Below are 22882 nucleotides of genomic sequence, written 5' to 3'. Positions count from 1 at the left end.
AAAAGTCAAAGAAACAAAAGACGTCACCAGGCCATTTTGATGCAAGGCGATTTCTTAACACGCACAGATCCCTCCTGAATTTAGGAGACTTACCAGTGCTTAGCTTAAAGGCCGGAATTAGAAAAACCAGCAGAGTGCTCAGGCTTCTTACCAGGGGGTTTGGTTTGCAACCCCCATGTTTGGCAGGAGATGCATTTTACTGGTCTTACACAACCTCATCTTTCCAGTGCCTCTGCTGAGCTTCCCATCGCACGCAGTCCCCCACTCCCCTCCTCCTGCCGTGGCTGATGCCCGTGTTACTCAATATTGAGACCTCAAGCACGCAAGAATCTATAATTCAGTCCCATTTCCAGTTCTTACTGGACTCTTCGAGGTCTTGTCCCTCCTTGCATAGGAGTCTCAAACAGGTTGCTCCATGTGTCTGGCACTGCTGGCTGCCATCCCTGCCAGCCTTGCCCCTTGTCACCAGCTCACTGGCATTTTTGGGCTGCCTGGAACAACACATCAATGCCCTGGAAAGCAGCAGGAAAACAGCAAAAGCCGTGTTGGAGCTTTATTTTCCTTTCTTGTTTTGACAACCTCTGGCAAGAATCTAGATGAAAGCAGAGGGGCCGCAGGAATGATTGAGGAGGGATTTTTGTGTGGTGTGGGGTTTTTTTGGGGGTTGTATTTTTTTTTTTTTTTTCAAAGATAGGATTTGCCAGGAAAGCCACCCACCTGTTCAGACAAGGCCTCAATTGTGGTAGATGGTGGTGAACAACCGAGTATCTGTGTTCCCCTCCAAGAGCCGCAATTCCTGGGTTATTTTTAGCAGATTTGCACACCTCTGTTTATTTGCTCTCCCTGGTGCGCATTCCTCAGTCCCTGCAACTTCCTCCGTAGCACGGCCGAAGCCAGAGGCGGAGAGGAGCTTTCTGCGAGTGCACGCTATTGCTAATGGCAAAGGATTGAGATACTGAGTTTTAGCCCTCTGCCTCTTCAATATAAATCACAGCTGTGGGCTTTGCCTCTGGGGGTCCCTGAGAGTTGTCCCCTCTCACAGTGACGATGCCCCACCACCTCTCCCGTGCCTCTCTGCATGTTTTCGGAGCTTATAGGGGCTGTATCTTCATCTGCTTTTCATTTCCTTGGATGCTGCTGGGCTATCAGCTTGTTTTGTTCTTAATGGCAAGTTGCTGCTCCACACAGTCTCCAAGACAAGGGAGGTGTTTAGTCTGCTGCAGGTTTTGTCTGTGCTCATAAAATAAGGGAGAGAGTAACTGACATTTGGGGGTGGAGGAGAGGGATTTATCAGTGCAGAAAATCAGACCCATCTGAAGGAATCTCATTAGATGAGGATGAGTCCTTAAGTGGTAAAAATAATCAGTCAGCTGCATAAAACAAAATGCTTGTGGACTTGAGCGTTGCTGTCAGAGCCCGGCTATCGGTGTGGTCCTTACCACAGTCCCCGAGAGCCTCGTCGATGCTGGTGTGCATCTTCTCAACGTGCCTGTGAAATAGGAAAGGCATTTCTTATCCTTGTCTTTGGAAAGAGCTGAGAAGCGGAGAGATCGCTGACTGTCTGCCCTGTGGGGCAGGCTGGGCTCCCAGGGCCACCCTGGATCCCAGTTTTGGTTTAGCCCTTGTGACCTGCCCAAGGTCATGCAGGAAAGTCCATTGCAAAGTGCAGACTTTCAGTGTAGGAGTATTTAATCCCCAGGGACTGTCCTTCCATTTCCTTCCCTTTACTGCCGTTACTGCTGGCCTGTTCCTTGGGTGGGTGTCTGCTCTTTTTCTCTGTGATTGGGACATCATTACTTGTTTGCACAGGTAGGAACGCTGGTGGACAACTCTATTTCCTTTCATTCTGCATTTTCTCTCTGGGTTCACGTTAACGCTTGATCTAATGCATTTTCAATGTGAGCCTGCATTCCTTACTCCTTATGTCAAGATCTTTGGCCATTGCAGCATGGTCACTTGGGAAGGTTTAGCGGTTCGAGGATCAGCTTTGAAACATTCAGACTCATGAACCACAGCAAAATGGGCTCAGCCCTTCCCTGCTTCCACCAGAGCCAGCTCCGCTCAGTTACAGGGACGCAGCACACGGACCGGGTCAGGCATGACTAAAACCAATGCGACTTTTGTTAGGGAATTCCTTGGTGGCCTGAAACCTGTAATGATTGTGCTGCTATCAGAGCCACTCTTTAGGAAATGTGTCTGTTGGCCGCCCTGCAGCTTAAGGTTGGCTGATGTGAAGGAGGATCTTGGAAACCAATGTCTGGGTGACTCTGTGTAATACTGGCCTCTGCGTCACTCCCCACTCCTCTGCCTCAATACCCTGAGCTGAAATTTCCCATCTCGCTGCTGTGCCACGCAGTTGCCCGGGGTGGTACCTACGCCTGGCAGTCAGGTTGGAGCAGTAGATAACGTGAATCTGAGTGGTGTGTGATGGAAAACCTCCAAAGTGCTTTGGGATACATTTTGGATGTAGACTGGCTGCCTAAGCTCAGCTTTGTTTGCAGGAGGGTTGTAGGATCGCTGAGATGTTTCTGTTGGAAATGCAGTATAGTTATACTGGCGGTAGCATACAGCTTTGTGTGTGGGAACACATGGGAAGGAGAACCAGGTCCTGGCAGAGCACCTCATTTGTTTCTTGTCCTCCTACCTGAAGCAAAAGCAGTTTTTTCTCAGCTGAGTCTTAGGCAGACTTTGCATGTGGATGGAGACATCTGCTCGTGTTGCACTTGGAAACAGACAAAACCTCCACAGAGGAGCTGATGATCTCTCGTATCTACCTTAACTGTTGGGTGGTGATTACTTGGTGATACAAGGCACAGTATCAGTGTCTAAACATGAAATGACGATGGTGACCCTGATGATGCTGGGATTAGCAACATCTCTCCTCTCCTGCTACCTACCACTTGCAGTCTCGCAGCAGCGGAGCTAGAAACAATAGAAAAAGCAAATTCCCTGTACTGCTTTAATATGGTTTGGCCATGAAACTATGTACACTCTAACCAGCTTGCTGTATGTTAAACAAAGAGGGAGACTTCTCCTTGTAGTGAAAGCAGAACCATTAATAACATTGTTTATAATGTGCTTATTTGCTGATTTGGAGGTCAAGCATGTTTGACATTCCCACTGCTCAAAGGGGGCTCGCTTAGCAAGGACCTCTGCTTTACATCGGACACATCTCCTTTTTTTGCAAACCACATCTACATTTTCCTGAGAAATGTTTACGGTTTGGAGGTCGCTGACATAATTTTAAACATCTGCTCAGCTCAGAAAGGGAAAGATTGTAATTGTTTTTGCCATGGCCCTCTTAAGCCTCAGTTATTTCTTTCATGCATGTGATTCATGTGTCACACTCTTGCTTACTTCGAGCATCTTGAAATGCGCAAACAGCAATTACTTCAGAGCCAGTGAAAGCAAACAGCTCAGCACCTGACGCTTGCACGCTGCCACTGCGACTTTAAAGCAGACTTTTTGAAATTAATTTTGCATGTGCACGGGAAGCCCAGCCTTGACAGTGCCGGGGAAGGAGGCTTTGCCTTCACCCTCCTGGGTCAAGCAAGGAAGGAAGATCTGGCCACACGCTGCCTAACTTCATACCTGCTTTGAAAGGACCAGCTGGGAGGCTGAGGAGGTCACCCAGCAGGCCTTGTCTCTGCTGGCCATTTTTGGTCCTATGGAGGTCTTCCGCTATTTTATCAATAATGGAGACACCTTTCAATAGCTAAAGCGAGGTTACAGCAAGAGCCCTGGTCTGTGCCGATGGTTTGATTGCTGGTTCGTGTCTGGGGATGAGGTTGAGGGTATTTGCCCCTTCGTGCTTGGCTCAGCAGCACTGTGGATCAATAAGAAAAGACAGCAGTTGTGCACAGCTTTGCTTTGGTATGTCACTCCAGCAGCTGATAGCTGGGATATCTTCTGAAAAGTGTGGCTGAGCTAAAAGTGTTAAAAATATGCCTTTCTCTAATTTTTGTGTGCTGTGCTTAACACTTCCGTTATAGCTCTCTGTCTGCTAGATGGGACCGTCTTATCATTCAGAGCCTGAAATGGAGGTAGAGTCTGATGTGATGATGGCTCTGGAAAATGGCTGATGACAATGACATGATGAGTGATTTACCAAAGTAGTTTCTATTTTTTGAAAACAACCCATTTCTCTGCAAAGCACAGCATCAGACAAACAAGGCAAGGGAAGCAGATGCATTATCAGTCTATGAAACAAACTGGGCTGCTTTTCAAATATGAAAGAGATACCCAAGGGCTGCCAAAATGATTTTGGTGAGGAAAGCAAGACAACAAACTGCTTTTACTGTAGAGAGAACAGGCCGGGATTCAGAGCTGGGCATCTATCACCTTTAGAGAGAGGGACACTAATTTGCGTCGCAGCGTTTCTACAATGAGCAAGTGTGCACCCCTGTCACAAAGCCAGGAACAAGTCCCTGTGGGATTACACCAAAACACAAGTCTGTGGTTCTGTGTCCTGTGGAAATCTGGCCCCTTTTGTGGATCCTGCCCTCTTAAACTCCAGCCATAAAGTCTGCCTTTGGAAATGTCTTTGTAGCAGGGGGCGTGGGGTTGTTGGTCAGCCCGTGCGTGTGTGCTGGCTGGGCAGGGTGACCACCTTCATCTGCCTTTCCTGCAGCACCAGGATCCAGGGTCTCTCTTCCTTTTACCCAGGTGCTGATTTTCAAAAATCTCTGTCTTGAAGACTTCCACTCATGTCTTGCACGTGGCTGATGCTGGCCGACTGCATGCAACCCTCTTTGGGGGTGTGGAGACTTGCAGAGTGTGTGATCAGAGAAGACTTGTTTCTTTCCAAAACTTAGCTAAAAATAGGAAATGATGTAGATTGCCCTGGCAGAATTTCAAGTTCTAAATAGTATTTTAATTTTATTTTAATCCTAGTTCCCTAAGGAGAAAAGGATGTTGTGCTCCTATGGGGCTATGTGTATGTGTGTTCGCATGAGTGTGTTTACCCTTCCATATGCACTCCTGCATTCTAGTTTTTGAATTCCTGGGCCAATTTCAGCGAAATCCGGCATTTTGATAGTGGTCTTGAAGATTTTAAATCTCTAAAAATGTGTGGAAATAATCAGCTCAAAGGAGAAAAGCATTTTCATTAATAGTTGCAGTGAAGAGAAGACTGAGATCTAAGGTCAACCCTTAGTAGACAGCAGAGAATCCACACAGGGGGATGCTATAAATGCCCCAACCACAGAAGGAGTTTCAATCACAGCACAGCCTTTATTGTGCACCAGAGAATCCAACCACAATGCAGAAATCCCCAGGAAACTACCCTGTGTTATTTCTGCTGCTTATAGGAAAAACTCATCTGGTCTATTTGTTTGTTTGTGTTTTGTGATTTTTATTTTATGGGGAAGCCGCAGGGCATGACATCTTAAATTAGGATTAGATTGCTATAGGAAATGGTGAGAAAGGTCATAGAAATATCCCTCACTTGGCAACGAAAGACCTTTAAAACCCCGTCCAGGCTGCGCTCTGCTGAGCAGGGTGTCGAAGATGTGCTGAAACAAGGCGTGGGAACGTGGAGCAGCGCGCCGGGCAGCCCTCTCGGGAGGTGACGGGAGTATTTGGGAGGTTGAGGTGGACTGCCAGCACCGTGCTGCCCCGAGTACCTCTCCCCAGCCTCGTGTTCCGTTGCTGTGCTTGCTGCCATGCTGCTGCTCCTTCCCGTGGGGGTACATAGAAGCTGTAATAATACAGGATCCAAAGAGGGACGGGACTTTCAGATAATATCAATGGCAGGATTCATCTCGCCAAACCATAGCTGTCTACAAGATATCCAAGGCTAAGCTATTTTCTGTAAGATCACATTATAATCAGAATAAATAGGCAAAAAAAGAGTAACCTCTTACCACTGGAGGTACCTCATCCTAAGGCAGGTGGGGGCCCATTCTCTGGAGGTGACTGCTTCTTGTCATGGACTTCAACAGAGCTCAGGGTGACCTGTTTAGGTTTGGTTATCTCACCCGTAGACACCCCATTAAGGGCAGGTAAATCCCACCCCAGCTGTTCTCATCCACAATGGTGGTTCCTAGAAAAGAGGTATTTTTGTGCAGGGTTTTAGTTTACCTCTACCAACAAGCCAAGCTTGAGACTGAGATGGAGCTGATGAGCAGATATTGCCACCATCCAGCTGTTGTGACATCCCCACAGTGCTCTGAAGCATCTGGCAGGATTAGGATGTTGCTAGATGGACCTTAAGTCTGACCTGCCTCTGAAAACAAGGTGCAAATAACTTCTTGCATGGAAATTGTGACTAGGGCAAGCACCTGATTATGGGGAGTGTGGTCTGAGGATGTCCATGTCCTGCTGCTCAGTAAAGGAGATTTACCGATGGGTTTGATGTTGGATGATTAGTACCTATGAACATTTTAGCACTCTTTATAGTGGCAGCAAAGAGCAGAAGTTAAAGATGTTGGAAATTCTAACTGGTAAGGGCTTTTCTGGTTATGTTGACAAATAACAATGATGTATGTAACTTTGGTTTTTCTTCTTTGCTCTCTCTATTCGCTGATGTTCTCAGCGAGATGGGGAGGCAGCTATACTGCTGCCGCTAATTGAGCCCAGCTGATTCTTGCAAAGGAAGTTTCTGCTTGGAATTACAATGCTCTTCTTGTGATTATATTAAGAGACCATGGCAGCCTCTTGTTCTCCTTTTGCCTTTTCTATCCATAGCTGCACATCCAAGTGTGGGGGTGTGTGACCATATGTACACTCACTTTTATGGCTATTCTGCCTTGATTGTGTTTTCACTTTTTCTATTATTTCTGCACACTGTAAAAGTTATGAAACTTGAAGAAAGAAGCCAGCAATGTGGTCTGCTCTAAGCAGAGATGCTCTTTCTATGTGGGGACTGGGGTGTTGGAAAGACTGACACTTGTTTTTGTCATAAAAACTGCTTTTGCTAACTCGGGTCTGGCTTAGTAATACCTCCGCAAGATCCTTGGCAGTTCCAAATACCCTTTTGCTACGCTCTCTGCAATTGTTTATTTTATGGTGTCGACTACTTTGTATTGTTAGGACATCATTGCAGGCCAATATTTTACTTGGCAAAAATCTTTGAGTCACAAGCTCAGTCTCTCAAAATTTCCCACTGTGAGTGATCAGTGAAATCTAAGCATGCTCTTACATCTGCAAAGGACTTTTGGGTAAAAGAGGGGGATTAGCAAAGAGGTGATCTCAGCCGCTTGCACTTTGCAGGCAGCATATGGGGTAATTTAACAATCATAACTTGAAGTGCTGCAAGATGATGCTTGTGACTCCTCCCCAGTGTCTACAGCTGTGAAGTGCTAAAGCACGCCACTCGCTGCTTTATTAGAGGCTGGAGACCAAAACCAGTTGGAAATTTGAAATTAAAACTTATCCCTTATTGAATTTGTCATCCCTGAGGTGTGAATGCACACCCTTGTGTGTACACACACACACACACAGAGGCTTACAAGTAGCAATCGGTTATTTTGGGGAAAGAGATGGGTGGAGGTGGATCTTGTGTTTGTGGATTTGGTCTTGTGAAGTTTCTCTTATTAAAAAGTTGTGAAATGTAATGGATCAGGCTCTCCTGACAGGTAGAGGAATGTGTGGTGCCAATTTGGAGAGGGGGTTTGCTGAAAGCTGAGATGGCTCAGTCTGGATGTCTCATCACTATGCCCTTATATAGAGTGCGATGTCAGACAAATTATCATTCTATTTTTATTGATGCCTTGGCATATATCTTTTTTTGCTGTCAAGCTGTTGCATCTGTTTGCTCTGGATGAGCCTTGTACCTATTGTTTTGCAGAGAAGCCACCATGTCCTGGTGAATCAGAGCAGAAACCTGTTGCAATGAGCTGCAAGGCAGAGCATCCTGCAGTTGTGGTAGCCTGAACCCTAGTCACAGGAGAGCCCTGTCCACCCCCTAGCAGGCTGTGCTCCTCATAATGCTCCTGCTCGCAAGGAGCACAAATAGGCAAATCTCCTCCAGCTTCTCTGTTCCACAAGAGCTTCTTCCCCAGTAAATGGCTTTTTCTGTCTTGCCAAACTGGCTCACCACCAGCAGCGATACCTGTGATGGCACTGGGACAAGGTGCTGCTGCATCCTGGTTTTGACGGTCCTCTGGCCATAGGAGGTCTTGCAGATTTACCGGGGCTTGGCCAGGTAGCTGTGCTTCTAGGCTCGAGGACTGGAGATAAAACCCATCACCGGCAGATGAGTCCTGATTATGTAGGAAAGAACCATCACAGCTCACAGTTTTGTTAGTCAGAAGCAGGATCTAAGTCTGGATCGCCCGAGCAGCAGAGAGTGGGTTGTGTTTCATCCCAGGAGAATTTTGAGGGTTATTTTGGCGGAGCACAATGGAAAAAGCATGGACTGTGGCTGCCTTTGCAACTCTTGGCTGTGTGGATGACAAAGTTTGCCTTCTGGCCTGCCAGGCCTTTTTGCCTTCATTAGCACAAACTTATTTTGAGTCTTTTTCTCTTCTATTTTTTTCCTTTTCTTTCAGTCTCCTTCTGGCTGGTCTTTGTCCCTAAAGCCCACGCTGATGGGAGCATCCAGCAGATAAGAAAATCATTCGAGTTACGTTTTGCATCATCTATGGTTGGAATTTCAGTGCTGCAGGGTCAGCTTTAAATTATCCCTGGAGGGCTGGTTGTGTTTTATAAGCTGGATGGCTTGGCTCACAGCCGTTTGATTTTTCCAAATAGTATAAATCTATAGACATTTGCCTTTGGCGCAAAAAGTCTCCCCGCTTCGAAGTCAAGAATAATTATTTTCCCAGAGCCAAGGTCAGCAGCTGGAGTCAAATAATGGGATGAAAAAAGCCACTCTTGTTGGGTTTCACATGATTTTTTTAAAAGCAATTTAATGTCAGTGCATTAGCATCTGCCCCTTGCTCCCATGGCAACCCAGACAGAGCTCCTTAACCCAGGTATAGCTCCCAGTATCCTCCAACAGGGCAGTAATTTCCTCTAAAGTTGAATGTCACCCATGTAACAACCCGGAAAATTATCCCCACCTTCTTTTCCAGCTTCCTGAACGAAACTTCGGAAAACCTGAGTTGAATTAGTCATGAATAAGGTTATACCGAGAACAAAGCCCAGCACGCTTGTCAGTGTGATCTATGCTATTGTCGGAATGGATGTTTTGCAACATTTGCTAGTTTTTCACCTTAAAACAAAGTCGCAGATATAGAAGAGAGAAAGGGGGAAGAAAGAAAACGAGGACTGGTTTGGAAATCGCCTTGGGGCAAGCCTTGGGGTTCCGCCTTTGTGTGATTTGCACCTTCTCATTAAAGAGCTCAAAACCTGCTCCTGGCTCAGCAAGAGCATATGGGTACGTCTGAGTATGATGGGTTTGAGGATGTTTATTGTTGACTTCCTGAGACAGTTTAGTTCTGCTTCTGGGTCCAGACACATGGCCAAGTTGCCATGTGCAATGAGCTGCCCAAGCCCACCGAGTCGTGCTGGCTCCCAGTGCAGGTGCCCTCTGCTACAGGCACATCCCAGCTCCACCTGCAGTGACAAATGCATGGAAAGCCATAAGAAATGGCATGCAGCCAGTATTCCTCCTGCCTAATGGTGGGTTTTTCCCTAAGATTTTCTAAACCAGTCCAAAAAACTCACAATTTCCTTTTTTTTTTTTTTTTTATTTTTATGGAGAGCTGGAAACAATGTAGTTCACATCAATTGAAATCTTTCATTTGGATTCCTACTTTTCAGAGAGAAATTTACTTAGCAAGTAACTTGCACTAAAAATGCCAAAATTTCAGCTTTAAAAAAAAAAAAAAGGAAAAATTGAGGAATGCTAAAATTCCTTTCCAAGAGAATTTGGAGGGGACCAGGTTCTCGCTCTGCTCCTTCGGAGCAGCCAGATCTCCCTTTCTGGCCACAGTGCTGCTATGCTGCGTGACGGGGCTGTCTCATACCCTCCTGCCTCTTCTGCTGCAGGTTTAGGGATGAACCCCTGGACAACTCTTTCCATCTGGCTCTGCAGAGAGGACTCGGTATGCATGAGGAAAGTCCTCCACTGCTGGCCCAACTGGTGGTTTGCAGGAGAAAAACGTACACTGCAGCTGTACAGTATATTATTAACTGTATCTAGCATGATTTTCCTTCTTGGGACTGTTGAATTTATTAAGGATTATTATTTCAGGCATCCTTTCCCCCTGCTACTGAAAGTCCATTAACATGGAAAACAAACCCTGCTCTCTCTGAGCACACGGATCTTTTTGGTCTGGACCAGCTTGTGTGTCAGAGGGACATAACCCAAAAAACCAGTAGGAACCATTTGACTGATATTCTGCTGCCAGAAATATTGAAGGTTAAAACAATTCTTGGCAGGGTCTCCCTCCCCTGCGGATCCCAGGTGTTGGACACGACGATTCCAGCTCTGCCTTTGCTGCTTTGGCCTCTTGCGTGGCTGTGAAGCAATTCATGGCAGAGGAAGCGAAGGGCGAGGAGCCATGGCCGAGGGGGACGGGCTGGGCTTGGGCCAGCGCACGTTTCCCTCTCCAGCTCTGTGGCTCCCTGTGCTCTCGGCTCGGTATGGATTTAGCTGCATATTGGTAGTGCTGTGCGACCTGGGCTGGGGAGAGATGTACTCCTGGGCTTTGCCATGAGCCATTGCCTCCAGACCAGGACAGGGCTCTTGGCTGTAGAAGATGGGGAGAACTCAGGCAAAAACCAGATGAGTGGTGAGATACATAAAGATTCTCCATTGGAAAACCACAGGTGGTGGCTGAGGGGGAGGTGGCAGATATTGCTTTGCAATCATAGGGACATGTTTGTGCCTTTTCTTCTTATTTGTGTGGCGATATTATTTGTATGTCAATATTGAAGGTGTTACGTGTTAATTTTTCTGTGTGGTTGATATATTTCCCCCTTCAGCTTCCTCAGAGCTATTCCCTGAGTAAACATTAGTCATGTTCTGTTCTCCCCCTGCTAAAAACTGACCCATGGGGTTGCTTGGGGTGTCAGCCAACAAGGCTGGCTCAAGGGGAAGGGCAATGGCTGAGGTGGCTGATGTCCCTGGAGACTTCAGTAAAAAAAACCCCAACATTTAGCATGACTTTGGGTAATCCACTTTCCTTGTCTCACTTCCAAATCTGTTTAAGAATGAAAATAATGATTCTTCCCTTGTAAGACAGGTCAATGCCTGGGTGATTGGCATAAGTATTTCAGAGGAACAGGCCCATTTTTGTTAAACAGCCAGATTCCTACCTGGTGCAAATCAGGACAGGTTCATCACAGTCAGAGCAGAGCTATTTTGCCCCAGCTGGCGATGTGCCCCCAAACATCCACTTTGCAGCTTTACGTACAGGCAGGTCATTTTGTAAAGTATGAATACAGCTTTCAAATGAATGAATCTCCTTGTGTAAAAAGTTTTCAGATCAATGGATACATCATGTTCCAGTTTAACACGATAAAACTTTCCATCTTCCAAGAGATCTCCAAAGATTGCCCAATGAAGCCTTGAAATACCCCCCTGGGCAGTAAGCAAGTTCTATTATCCTAATTTTACATAGTGGCAAAACAACGCTTGGGTTAAGGCTGACATTTTGGAAAGCTGCCTCTAATTCTGGGTGCCTTCAGGTTTTATTCCCATCCTCCAACATGCTGACGGTGCTGTCACCCTTGCTGCCATCACAAGACAGTGCTTGGTGAGTGTCTGATCTTTGGCTTGCGCTGAGAAGCGGGAGGGTGATGGCAAAGCCGAGGGAGGAAAGGCAATTTGGTGATGGACACCCATGAGCCATGCAGTTTCTTCAGGATTATTGTCTGACTGCACCATGGGTTCCCAGCTCATCCCAGACCTACCAGCTCTGGTGAGGCAGGAGGACCAGATTTGGAGATCTTCACATTTTTTCCACACTGGGCATTGCCCTTTGGGCTGCTCGCTGTAATTCCTGGTATTGGATGAGGAACCATTGCCCAATGGAATGAGGCCGACTGTTGACCCGCCTGTTTCTCCATTGCTCCGCACCTGGTGTTGTCGTTCCTGCCCATCCCGAGTGGGTGTATAATGGCTCCCACTCACATTTCACAGGCACCCTGGACAGGTAAACAAGGTGAGGGCTGGGATGGTCTGGCTCAGAGAGCTGAGATGAACATACCTTCCTGCACAGCTTATACCAATAATACGTGCTTCGTAACCATGGGTCATTCCCTACCCAGATACCCACAGAGTTTCACTATTTGTGTAAGCGGTGTAACCGAATCATGCAGAAAAGACTCCAGTAAACACTCAGCGACAGAGAAGCTCTCCCTCACCAGTCCTGCAGCCTAACAAGGCATGGATTTATTTAAGAGGCTGAGCAGGATATGGATTTTCCACATAATAATAAGGGTGTTGATGAGGTTTGTTCACTTCAGGCTGCCCAAGATGTGCTTGTTTGCAGGTATGAGCCACTCCAAACCAAGCAGGGCACTAAGATCCTTTTGCTTTACACGGTGTGTACTTGGTGTGATCCGTCCTTTGCTTTAGGCCTCATATGTTCATAATGTTTCCTGGAAAACAAAAAGTTTGCACCAAGTTTATCTCCTGTGGATGGTTCCTTCTGATTTCATTTGGCTTTACACCCATGTTGTACTAACAGAAGTAGAAATGGGAGTAGCTACAGTTCCACTGTGGGCCACAGCTTTAGATGGGTTTTGAAGAGATGACTGCAAGGTCTGTGCAAAACCTCAACCCTGATTAAGCCATCTTGACATCGGGTGGTGCCTGTGGATTTTGGTGGTGTAGGTACAGAGCACAGCTTCCAGCAGGCACAGTGCAGTGTGTGGGGAAACTGTTAGTGGTAGGAGAGGAGACGGGGCTGAGGAGACCTGGGCTGCAACAGCCAAATACAGTAGGCGTCCAAACTTTTTGATGAAATGACAAAACTCAAAGCTACTTGTTGGAAGACGGTGCGGATTACTAAAAAGATACCTTGACAGAGAGAGAGAGAGATTGGGCCCAAGAATGGGGTAAATCAGATGGGTCTCCAATCATTAAAGCCACAGATGAAATACAGGACATGGGACTTGACATATGGGGCAGGATACTGTTTGAGGTGTCTTGATGTTACCAGCCAGAACAGGCCTGTTTCAAATTAGAGCTGTCAGTCTTTCATTTTTCTGGAGGTGCCAGGATGACTTGCATTGAGTTAGCAAGAACGAACAATTCTCTGAATAGCAGTTTATTGTAGCATTGGATCTGGTATCATAATCTCTGAAACAGAATTTTATTTTTTTTAAACCTCCCTTCCTATGCTGTCAATGGTGAAGTGGGATCAATTTATCTGTCTACTGGCAAAATCTTAATTTTAGATGCTGCTAAAAGTTGACTTCGGTTCAAAGGACCATCTTTTCCACCCTCGTCAATATTGAAATAAATTTTCCTATGACAGAAAAGACCAAAGAGCTGTGTAAGGCAAACATTGGACTGGAAGGACAGGAAGAAACAGTGACGCCCAGAAATTAAGTCCAACAACTCTGGTTGGAGTTTTGGCCCCATTCAAATGAGTGGCAAAATTTGCATTGGCTTCAGCTGAGCTGAGATAAACCTTAATCTATTATAGATCATAACCCTTTGCTGCTTATAGTGTGAGTAGTGTGAATATGGGTTTCTAGGCTTCAGGCAAGTCTGATCATGGGTTGGTTCGTAGCTGCCTTACCAAAGCCAATTGCAAAAGTCATATTGACTTCAATGCGACCAGGTTTGGGCCCTGGGGCAATCTTAGCCTTTTAGTCAGTCGAGATCAAGTGTTATATGAATTCAATACCTGGTGAATCATCTCTCAGGATATAATTTTTCCCATTGCAGGGAAAGGGGTGTATTTGACAACCCAATATGATCCTTACCACCTTAACTACTAAGAAACTAATCCAACTAAATCTTCTGGCAGCAGACATCTGAAAAACACTGGAAACTGCCATGCCATGAACATGGCAATATGCTGTAAAAATAGCTTTACACCAAAATACTATTTTATTACAGCAGTTGCTATAGTTTCTGGTTCTGGCAGAGATTCCCTCCCCATAAACCCTGGCTTTAAAGGAGAGGGGTGTTGTAAGTCAGCTGTTGTGATTCCCATTAGGCTGAAACTTGGCACTGAGACATCGGTACGTTAAACTCATCCCCTGCAGGTCTTCTGAGCTTTCTTAAAGTGCGTGTGCGTGGCTTCTGCACATGTGAAACATCAGTCCAGGTTCACTGACTGCCCTAAAAGGCTCCTTTCTGGGTTACAGACAGCGAAGCCCTACGGCAAGGCAGGAGCAGTCCTGAGAGCAGCCAGGGGCAGGAGCGACTCAGCGTAGGTGCAGCCGTGTGAGCTGGAATACCAGTGTGAAGGTCAACTTCTTCTTTATTACCGTCTCCCTCTGTTTTGTACATTATTTCTCAATTTTTCCAAGGTGACAAGGTAGAAAATGAGAAAGTCCATATGCATTCCTGGATCTCTGCTTCTCTGCTCAGCTTCCATCTGTCCTGAGCGGCGAGATGTGGAAGCTGCAGGGGAAAAGGGAGAGCAAAGAGGGCCTTTATCAGCCAGGTCTCTGTCCGGTTTGAACATGCTGCACGGGGCATGGCAGCACCCGCAGCAGCAGGAAAGAAGGGAGGTACAGAGAAACTCCCCACTGCCACCCCATCATTGCCGGAGAGAAACTCAGCATGAAGCACTGGCATTATCTTCTACCTCTCGTGAGCTGTGCAGAGGTGTGGAGAACCAGTGCTGGCCTCTCTGCAGATGTTCTCTTGGGGCTTATTCAGGAGGGCTGGAGGCCAAGGTGTGGACAAGGTGGCCAATTTTTCATTTCCTGACAGCGGTTTGCAGTCACTTTTGGTTAGCAAGAATAACTAGGGTTGTGTTGTGTTGTTTTGGTTTGTTTTTTTTTTTTTTTTCCCCAGTTAGCATGAAGCAAGCCACCACCAGAATATCCCACCTGGAGGTCTGTGTTTCTTGTAAAGGTGGAGATATGTCACTGCAAGATGTCAGGTAAACTAAAGCCTAGAAGTGAATGATTTGTTTGGGGTCACTGTATGACAGAGCGAAGCAGAAAGTGCAGTTATTTGCATCACGGTCTGTTGCTGTTAGCTTCGGTCCCGTACACAGCCAGGCTCGTTCTCATACTGAGTACCAGGGTCTGCACTGCCGCAGAAAGCTGTTGGTGATGGAGGGGACTGGACAGCCCCTTTGGGGGGAAACACATCCACACGCAGCTCTTGGGAATCCCCAGTTCAGTGAGACTCAGTCAGGTTTGCCATCTCAGAGATGCAGAGAAGGGAAGGGGCAGGAATGTGGTTTTAAATAGATAAATAAATCAAAAAAATCTTGTCCATCCCCTGGGGCTTCTGATCCTGCGTTATGTCAATGCTCAGGAATCACCCATGTGGCACGGGTGATGCCAGGGGTTACCTATCATGGGGGGACGGCTCCGTTGCAGGTGGGTCACACAGCAGGTTTCTGTTTGAAGTTTAGGCAAGGTCTGGATATTCTTTTTCTTTTCTTTTTTTTTCTTTACTTCTTGCCTTGCTGGGATGAATGCACTCCTGTTGTTTCGGAGCCAGCTGCACTTTATGCAAACCAGATGCCCGTTACAGACGGCTGTCAGGTGTCGCTGCCACCGGCCAGCTCGTGCCATGGCTGATCTGTGCTGGAGAGGTCAGTTTGGGAAAGCCAAAGCTCTGCTCCAGCCCAGTGCTCTTCTCATGGCAGCACCAGTGTCCCCACGAAGGCCACACAGGACCCGCATTTCTGCAGCATCTCCTAAAGCTCCCCCAGGTGGGACCTGTCCAAGCCTAATGCAACCGTGCAGCCGCTGCCTTGAGGGAAAGATGCTTTCAGAAAAAGAGAGTGCAAGGAACAGTTAGAGAAACGTGAGCTGGCCTGGGGAGATCACAGCCTCCCACTCGCTGCTGCAGAGCCCCAGGCAGCCAGAGGAGATGAGATGCCTGCCTCTCCCTCCTAAACCAGGGTTTGCTTATGAAAAATGAACCACGTGCCCTGGTCCTCGCCACCAGCTCCTTTCCTTGTGGGTTTCTGTGTGCTGCAGTTGCATTTTGCAGACATCTGGATTCAATAACCTCGTTGATACAGCCCATAAAATTAGAAACCGAACACTGCGGAAGGCAGAGGTCAGTGAGTGATTCATCCCAATATAATGTGCTGGGGCTGGAGCGCTCTGTGACTGAGGATGGGGCTTTGTGGGGTCCTGGGGGTGTGGTGGGGCAGCCCCCTGCCCACGGCTCCCCATGCTCCGGGAGGAGAGGTGGGAAAGCAGGGGGAGGCATTCATCTCCTCCGGCGTTTCCCTGACCTTGGAGAGAGACCTGGCACCTCCCGCCTCCGAGCATCTCTGCAACTTGCGGAGGAAGCGCTGTACGTCCCGTTATTGGGAGGCTAATTAGAGGACTTGAGGGAAAAATTGGGCTCGTTTCCTCTCTACAAACTTGTTTTGTAACTACAGGCAAATCCCTGCTTTCCTTCTGGCCTACTGCTGTGGCATTAAAACCAGGACTTGAGCCCTCTTTTGGGTGGACAACTCTCCATGTGTGCATGAGTTTATCCCCATGGTGTTCTGGGCAAGGCCGAGCTGCAGCCTGCTGCTGGTCTTCCCTGCCCTTGCAACGCCCTCCAAGCACCCGAGTACCTGTGCTGTCATCCCTGAGGAAGGAGAGGTGGCTGCGGTGTCCCCTGACTGCTGTCCTGGCTGGCCAAGGTCCCAGCTGCAGCCTGGCTTTGCCCGCCGGGTCCCTTGCTGCCACCGGCGCTTGGTGCCCTGAGCCTTGCTATGGATGGTTTCACCACCCCAAACTCCTTCTTGCCCTGGTGGCTCTGTGTTACTGCTGTCTTCGGCCAGACTTGGGGAGGTGAAAGGTCTGATTCCCTCTCTGCAGTACCCCGTTACTCCTCTCTCCCCGCTGAGCAGAGCTGGAGCCAGTGTTTTGTTCTGCAGCGCACCAGCCCTGAGCCTGAGCAGGGACCGAGGGATGGGTGTGGATCAGACTGCACGTGAGGGGTTTAAAGCTCACGCTTTAATACGTTCAAATGGAGAATGAAAGAGGAGAGGAGGGGGTGGAGAGATCAGAGAGCAAAGCAGAGATTCAGACTGGACTGCTGTGCTGCTGAGCACAACTTCAGGGAGCCCACGGATACCCTCATGCCTGCAAGCACGAGTGCGTGCCCTGGATTTACCTTCTGATTTCTGAGCCTCAGTGGTACTTGTTCACTTCATGTTCTCTCTGCAGCCAAGAGAGCAAGAAACGTGCATATTTGCGCAGTGACAGCATGTAACCCCGTGCTGTCTCCAGAGCACAAAGGCACTTGCCAGAGGGATGAAGGATTGTTTTCGTCATTACACATGTGGGCACTGACTCACAGGGACGCTGGATGATGGGGCAGGGGGGGAATGTCAAAATCAGGAGGAGAGCCAGAGCCTGAGCCCCGCCGACAGCCCTTACCTACGGGGCTGCAAAGGCTTTCAGATGGCTGGAGTGAGATGTCCCCTGGGATCTTGTCCAGAAGGCGGTTATCACCCAGTGTGTGTGACTTGACTCTTGTAGGAAACGCAGGACAGGAGGTCAGAGCGGGGACTGCTGCTCCGGTGGGCGGCAGTGGGAAGCAGCCACCAGTGCCGCATCAACTCTGGACTGAGGATATGCGCTGGCCAAACTGGGGAGCTCGGCCAGGGTTCGGTGACACTTCTTCTGTTCCTGTAGAGCTCTTGGGCAGTGGTGTCTGCTGATCCTGATCAGAAGGAGGAGGGGATTAAGCCACCTCATGCAGGACCCAGTCTAGACAAGAGGTTTTATTATAACTATTGGTTTTTGTCTTAATGGTTCTTCCATTTTTACTCTCCTTGCTTGACCTCAACACATTGAGACCACTGGTCCTGTTGGCGTGAAACCATGTTTTCTTGCTATCCTGTAGCCAAGATGGTAATCTCTGAAGCCATTTCCTGGGCAATTTTTGGGGTGGATAATATCTGTGGTTTCCCATATACTTGCACAAGTATTTGTATCTGCAAACACAGAGAGCAACTCTCAGCCCCTGGTCTTACAGAGGAGCATCTTAGACTTCTAAGCCCTGATGACTCAGGGACTTTTCCTCCCCCTGAATCTTCAGCCCGGGTGAAGCTGTTAATCTCCCAGCCCGCGACACGCTCTTTCACACCCACCCTGCCAAATCCCTCGCTTTGCTGGGAGAGGGGGCTTGCTGACAACTTGCAGTGTTTATAGCTACCCAGGTGCTCCAGCACCGAGGGGTTCTGTCGCTCCTCAGAGGAGGAGGCACACGCCACATGGCCGGGGGGGTGCCTCCCCCAGCCAAGCCCGTGCCAAGCTTTTTGGGGAAAGCAAAGCCCTGTGGCATTGCACGAGCACGGTTTTAGCAGCAGTGGGGGATAATCTGCTCCAGGAGGCTGCTGCCTTCATCCTGCAGTTATCGGTCCTGCAGTGAAGCCCCAGGGGTGCTCCTCCCCCTCGCTCCCCCTCTTGTTGGTGTGAAGAGGATTCCCTAAAGTTAAGGTGAGAGATGGGATTTCTGCTAAAACCTCGGTATCCAGTGCTGGGCAAACTGGTACACAAGAGGTCTTGTGTTTTGCCGTGAGGCTGTAGGCTGGACCTTCAGCAGCTTGAGCTGGATGCTGGGGGGGGCAGAGGGGCTCTATGCTTCCAACACCCGATCATGGGTTTCAGCGCTGGATTGGCAGGTGCTGCGGTAGCCCAGACCTCGGCCAGGAGGCTCGTGCGGTGTGAAGCCCGGCTGCCCCAAAAGCACTGCCAGAGCCGTGCCCAGCAGCTTTGCCGTGGTGCAGAGGCGGCGCGTGGTGAGTGCGTGCAGCTTCGCAGAGACGGCTCTCGGTCACTTCCCTACCCAGTGGGGACCTTGCTCCTTTTAAGGTGAATTTTAATCCCGTCTAACTTTGCTGAAGGTAAACTGATATTCCCCAGGGAAGCACAGGCAGGATCAAAGACCAGCGAGATCTTTTTTTCTGGAAAGTTTGGCTGGATTAGGCTGGGCTTTTATAAATATGCAGATCAAGTACATGACCTGTGTTTCATTTCAAGGGTATTTTATTAACTTTATTTTTTTGACTTGTCATGGCTTGAGCGTGGCTTGGCTGAACGGCTTCAGACTGTTAATAGCTTTGGCCGTGGTGCGAGCCTGTGCTGTTAACTAATTTGCAACAGGCTTCTTTAATTATAAATGCTCTTACTTTTTCACATCATCGCAGCCTGCGTGGCAGATACGTCTTTTTTAGAAACCACGTGCCTAGGCCATGAGGGATTTGCAAAGGCTGTGGCTCAGCTGGGAGCGCAGGCGTGGGCCACACAGGCATCAGGACATCTGCAGGCAGAGGACCAGACGTGCATTGGGAACACCAAAGAGGAAAGTGGCGTGTGGAGCTCTTAGCGAGAGGATGGAAGCTCAATACTGCTGAAAAATCACACCCAAGTAGTCCCAAATGATGCAGCTAGAGTCATCAGCTGCAGATGAAAACCCCCTGTCTTTATCTCTCCCCAGCAGAGTTTCTGCTCTGCGATGGGGGCTGCAAACGTTTTGGGGCCCGCAGAGTGGTGCGGAGGCTGAAGCACCCTTGCAGGGTGGCATCTGGGGAGGGAACACCCAGCCAAAGGAGGAAAAACAAATTACATAAAAGCTCTTTCTGTTTTCCTAATTGCTGGTGTTTAAAAAAAAAAAACAACAACACCCCCCCCCCCCAAAAAAAAAAAAAACCCAAACCAAAACCCAACAACAACCACAAACAAAAAAACCTCAAAGGAGTTCACGGTGGGGCAGGAGCTCAGTTTTGGCTGGTTTTAGTAATGCCGCTCTCAGTGCCAGGGCTGCTGCTGGTGCCTTTTGGGGGGAACTGATGCAAATCGGGTTGTCCACTGCAAAGGGAAAGGCGAGTGCTGAAACATAAGGCTGCAGTGCCAGCTCAGTGGCCTGGGGAAGCTCTGGAGTCCTGACTTAGTGCAAAAATCGGCCGTAGAGGCAAGGAGAAGTTAATTAAATGGAATAAATCGCGTTAAGGGGGTTGCAGGTAACCGGGCGCAGGAGTGCTGCGGTGGCTGAGGAGCGCTGAGGGCAGGGCGTCCTTGTCTGGACATGCTGCCACAAGACTGGGGCTGTTGGGGTGCTCTGACTCACTTGCACCGAGGACACGTTCACCAGAGCCCTGGGGAAGGATCTGGGCTTTGAGGTGATGCTGGGCAGCCTCGGGGTGTCAAGAAGGCGTCGAGGTGCAGGAGGTGTTGGGCGTTTGTTAGGTCCAGTTCCCCTCCTCCTGTTGCCCATCTGGCTTTACATCCGTGTCCCAACGCCAACACGGTAACGTGCATCACGGTGGTGGCCCATGCGCGACACGCAAGTCCTGCACGGGCAGCAGGGTGCTCGGCACTCGTGTCCTGGGTCCAGTCCCACGCAGCGGCCTGGGTGGGGTGCGCAGCGGGAGCCAACGGCTTCTGAATCACACGTTGGCCCCGGCCAAACCACACGTGCTCTGAAGCCGTGCAGCTCTGATCTGGAAAAATAAAAAACTCTTCCAATTTCTCCCTCACATCACCCCTTCCCTCGCCCCCAGCTCCAAAAGCTAAAGGAGAGTTCAGGAGTTTCACACAGCATCCAGTTTCAGGCAAATGTTTTCTGTAAAGCTAATTGAAAATATTGCTCCGCACTGTTCCCTCTCACACGAGACATTTAGGGGGGTCAGGGCTGTGGCGGCGTTCCTGCACATCCCTGGACGGGGCTCGGGCAGCCACCGTCCGGCGCGTGGTGCTGAGGAAGGTACTGAGTGCTTACAGCAGGAGCCAGGAGGTTTTGTCAGATCCTCATAAACTCTCGGAGCTTTATGGCAACTGCTCAACCCCAGAGAATAGCCATCCCAAAGAATTTACGATGCAAATGTTTGTCCCAGACTTTTCAGAGGTGAGTGTGAAATGGCTTAAATCATCGGGATTTGCATAGCACGAGCTGGTTGGGATGTGCGGCTTCCCATGAAAGCGTTTTTTAGCAAAGCCTCTCTCCCTCATCTCCCTGACCTGCGGTGCCCACCTTGCTCAGCGAGGCCCTGCGACTGCCCGGGGTGGGAGCCGTCCCAGGGGATCCACATTGGACCCGATGCGGGGAGGCCACGGCTGATGTCCACACGTCCCTGACCTGTTTGGATGGGCTGGATCCGTCCATGGGCTGCTGAAGGGACACCCTGCCTGGCTGCAACCCCATCACGTGCCTTTCTCGGTGCCGGGTTCGGGCGTACGGACGAGGGCCGTGGCAGGAGCGAGGCTCCGTGCGAAGGCTCAGGTTTAGGAGCTGGGTATTGACTTTTAGTGAATTACCTTCATATTCTTAATTCTTCGCTCGCTCGTGAGTATCACAACAAGAGAGCCTGGAAAGACGCCCAAACACACCAGAAAGGAATCTAATTTCTTTTCGAGGGAGTTGCTGCAGAAAAACATTTGAGTTATTTGCTAAGCTCTAATAATGATACTTTGCATTTGCATTGCAGCTTCCACCTAAGGGCATCTTGGCACAGCTGGTAATTAAACCTCCAAGCCCTTGTGAGGGAGACAAAGCCCTTTTCTAACATTTGACAGACAGCTAAACTTTGGGCCAGGGTCAGATTAAGTAGCTTGCTCGGAGATGTACATTGAGTGTGCGGCAAATCCAAACTCAAACAAGAGCCTCGCTCAGCCCAAAGAGACATTTGGGATTCTGGTCCCTCCGCTCTGCTCCAGTTGGTTTTTTGTAAGGCTGTGGCGTTTGATTGCAGCTCGGAGACATCCCTTCTCGGTATTAAATGCAGGAAGGTCTTTTGTGGGACTTAGGCAACAGGGAGAGCTAATTGCAAATTCAGTTTTGGTTTAGAAAATGCAGCTTGGCCTACATTACCTTAGCAGCCAAAGAGTTATCTCTTAGGACTTTGCACCAGCGCTATATTCATTTCAGGTCTGTTTTCTTTAGAGCTTTATGGTCAGTAATTAATGGTATAATTACACATCGACATAATGACGGCTCCTGACACAGCAAAGCTCGGGGCAGGGCACCGAGTGTCACTCATTGTTCGTTCCTGTTTCTTTATTTTGGAGCATGAAAGCGGGCGGCTTCAGGGTTTGCTCGGAGCTGGCTGCCCAGTTCCCGGTGGGGGGAGCCTTGTGTGCTGGCACGGGGCTTGGAAAGCACCAGCACCCCACAGAAGCCCACTTGTCCCTTTGGTCTGCTGGGAAGTCTCCTGTCATTTCTTATTACCCATCCCACTCACCGGCCACCTTCATCCACTGGGAAAATCCTGAAGGTGATGACGTGGTGGGAGTTCAGCGCGACTAGCCAGACGTTGATGGGGCAGAGCTGAGCCCGGGAGAGCTGTTTGGGCTGAGGGAGTTTTCTCTGTGCCTCTGGGCTGTCTCTGGGGTTTCCAAATTACCACCCCTCCATGTAGCGTCTTGACTTTGAACATGAGCGGATCTGGAAGGTGGGGGTTGAGGGTGCTCTGGGGGGTTACAGCATGCAGGTACAGGCAAGCGGGGGCATGTGATGGGCTCTCTGGGTTCTCTTTCCCATAAGGAGCCGCACTCAGCTGCACAGTTTCACTGGGATAGCAGTGCTGCAGGCAGCATGAGGTCTTGGATCTGCTCTCTGGTCCCCTTCAACGTCCCCATCAGGCAGTGGGGACATCCATGGTGAGGACTGGTCTCACCCTGGACTATCAGGGGACAGGCAGACGGCAGGGCATCTGGTGGAGTTATTTTATGGTTTATCACCTATACTTGCTGACCTAGGGATGGGGACTTAAGCTCTCGGGTGTCTTCCCTGCTTCCAAATCATGCAGCCCCTACCTCTGCCCTGTCCTGAGCAGAGCCAGCGCAGGAGCTGGTGCTACCTGAGCCCCGACAGCCATCAGGACAGAGCCAG

Source organism: Charadrius vociferus, unplaced genomic scaffold (assembly GCF_000708025.1).
Source record: "Charadrius vociferus isolate BGI_N301 unplaced genomic scaffold, ASM70802v2 scaffold532, whole genome shotgun sequence".
NCBI lineage: Eukaryota > Metazoa > Chordata > Aves > Charadriiformes > Charadriidae > Charadrius > Charadrius vociferus.
This window is presented reverse-complemented; position numbering follows the sequence as displayed.